Here is a 3,329-nt window from a genome sequence, read left to right on the forward strand (position 1 = left end):
TTGGACACAATCATATGCACTTTTTTCTACTAATCAGATGGCGTCAATCTCATATAAATGGGCAAGGGAAAAAAAAAATGAGAAACAGAGCAGAAAAATGGGATAATGTGTGAAAAAATAGAATTGTGAGAAAACAGCCGATACAGGTAAGAAAAGGCTAGACAACATGTGCTTTCGCCGAAAAACCTGACAAAAAAACCACAGCTTTAGGGTGTAGCAAGGCTTACATACGTTTCTGGATATTGTTCAGGAAGTGTCCAGGTACTGTAATATGTAATAAACCCAATTTACAAAATTTGACTCCCAAACACGATTTCTAGGTGCCCCACCAGCCCTTAAACAGAAACGAATGGTTATGATAAAAATCAACAAACTGCTGGTGTATATGTAACTAACAGGACGAAATGTAAAGCCAAGTTTCCTTTTATTTACTTATTGTTGCACTACAAAACGCTGTGGTATATAGGCTTGCAATCGATCGGAAGACTGCTGCCGTTTTCAGTTTAGTCACAGCTTGGGTTTTTTGTTTCATCAACTGGGCAAGTGTTACTATCCTTTGTCGGTGAGTCAGCTGAGTGATCATTTAGTCTCTTGATTCAGCGAACATCTATTTCCAATCGTATTTCCAAAAACTTGGTATAGCTATTAGGTTATTTAAGAGGCAGGACCTCCGAGACAACGTTCATCTCCGAAAGGACCGATCCAAACGATAAATTCGTGTAAAGTGCCTTTCTCAAGGACACAACGTCGGACCCAAATGAGGCTCGAACCCCTAAACCCGAATCTCACGATTACAGGTTGAATGAAGAGCCTAACAACTAAGTTACCCACGCCACTAAATCGTATTTCCAAATCAAGAAACGTTTTCACAGATGGTAGGACAAGGTATGCAGGAGGCAAGATATTTCACCTCGAGTCTATTTGATAACCGAAACTTTTTTGGGGGGGGGGGGGGGGGTGAAAATGAAAATGAAAATAATAAACAAGTTTAAACAAAAAAAGAATGGTTTTGATAACAAAAGCGTTCTCGTAGATGTTAAGAAAATGTGTGTAGGGGGGGGGGAGGGATATTTCATCCCCAATCTATTGATGAGTTGCCATTTAAAGCTTGCCTTAATGTTCGAGCGTTGTTACATACCAAGCACACTTCGTTGTGGGGATTGTTGGAACAGTTTCTTAGAGGGGTGGGTTGACATGATAGCTGCCATTCTCTCTACTAGAAAGTCCTGAAACACCAGGCCACCCACGGCACTGACAGCAAACGTTATCGTGCGGTTCGGTCTCCTTCGACCCTGCACTACTGGGACAAACCATTGACCACTGTGCTCTTCCTCGGGGGGGTTTTTCAACAGCTTGATACCAGCCTCATCGATGAAGACAAATTCATGCACTTAAATGTTAATGTTCTGAATGATACAGGCTGCATAATTGATGTCTGGTCGCTTAGGTCCTATCAGAATTTCTTTCCACGGCAGCAACCTCGGAATTTTATTTTCTGGTGATCAGTTCACCCTCAAAGGATGCTGCTTATTGTTGTTGTCAACTCACTTTGAATAATCTTTGTGGGGGATATTTGCTTTTGCTATGTGGTATTTGAACGTGCTATTGGCTTCCATTTGGATTTGCTATTTGTACATTTGAACTTGTTACGCACAATCGTGCACTTAAAATTCCTATTGAACATTTGAACTTTTTATGTGGCGTGAAACTTTCTATGTGGCATTTGAACTTGTTGTGTGGCATTTGTATTTCTTATGTGTACATTTGATCTGAAAAAAACTATATTACTATTACTAGATCTATTATTATTGTTTAAAATCATTATTACTATTATCATTATTGTTATTATTATTATTATTATTATTATTATTATTATTATTATTATTATTATTATTACTATTATTATTATTATTATTATTATTATTATTATTACTATTATATATGTTGTTTTTGTTTTAATAGAGGCTTTACGGCGCACGCAACTGCATTAGGCCACATGAGCGCCAAGGGGTGGATGTGAACAGAGACGTCTTTACTGGGAATCAGGCTTACTCTCCTCACCTCTCTAGCTTCAACAGCACAAAGTCTGCGAGTCACAGGAATGTGACAAACATACAAAGAAGTAGAGGTAAATGACGATAGTAAGGATTAGGAAAGAAAAAGCAGCAGTTCCCTGTTGCAGTTCAGGCACGGTTATGAGCATGACTTTGATGAATTGGACAATTTACAATTACAATTATTCTACTGTGCATTAGAACATGGTTAATGTCCCCAATTTGGGAATGGCCTAAAGACACTTCAGTCAGTAGCACCGCCGTAAGGGTTTATATTATATATATATCTATCTATCTATATATATATATATATATATATACAGTAAGAATGCGTACCTAGTGAATACGCGTAATAACTGAATATTTTAGTGAATACACGTAATCCACGTTTCACTCAGGGATTTCACGTAATCACTGAAATTTCTAGTGATTACGCGAAATCCCTAAAATTAGACCTATCATTTTACGTGTTTTTACTACATATGTACTGAGCATTCAGTGAATTCACGTAATAGCCCGCCACTGTACAGAGGTTACGCGTTTTCACTGAAATATTCAGTGATTACACGTATTAACTAGATTGATCTACGTGTTCTTATTGTATCATAGATATGTGAGCTGGCAAACAAGGAGACAACGTGTGTAAGCCAGTTCCACTTGTTGATCGAGGGAGAGGCGATCCTAGAAATATCCTTGATGTCATAATTGACAGACGTGAAGATAGCCGTAAAAGCTGGTTTATTTCCAGAAATCAGTTCGATCTGTGCCCTGAGCGTCTTCTGAACACTGACGACATAAACACCGAAAAAATTGTTTCACTGCGTTCGGCAGTGATTTTTCAATCCTCTTCAGGTGGACAAGGCTTCACAAGATGCAACTGTACTGGTGCCAAAAAGTGTAGTTCAAGCCGATGTAAATGCCGCAAAGCAGGGCTTTAGTGTAATTTACGCTGTCATAACAGCCTCGGTTGTTGTAACAAGTGACGACGTCGATGGATTTTAGTCTTAAGTATTTAACTGAAAACTGAAACAACAACAACAACGACAATGGTGTCTGTCATTTTAAAAAAATGCTTAGTTTTTAGATTCTGGAGCAGGTGTGTGTATGTGTGTGTGTGTGTGTGTGTGTGTGTGTGTATGTGTGTGTGTGTGTGTGTGTGTGTGTGTATGTGTGTGTGTGTGTGTGTGTGTGTGTGTGTGAGAGAGAGAGAGAGAGAGAGAGAGAGAGAGAGAAAAGAGATTGAGAGAGAGTTATTAAGAGAGAGAGGGAGAGAGA

The 3,329-nt window shown here is 38.8% G+C and overlaps 1 protein-coding gene across 2 annotated transcripts in view; it reads right to left on the reverse strand.

Moving 5' to 3' along the window:
• Window positions 1-3,329, reverse strand: part of LOC101855974 (dystrobrevin beta) — a gene marked incomplete at its 5' end in the record, with an annotated part of 83,144 nt that overhangs the window by 66,239 nt on the left and 13,576 nt on the right.

Source organism: Aplysia californica, unplaced genomic scaffold (genome assembly GCF_000002075.1).
Source record: "Aplysia californica isolate F4 #8 unplaced genomic scaffold, AplCal3.0 scaffold00562, whole genome shotgun sequence".
Classification (NCBI taxonomy): domain Eukaryota; kingdom Metazoa; phylum Mollusca; class Gastropoda; order Aplysiida; family Aplysiidae; genus Aplysia; species Aplysia californica.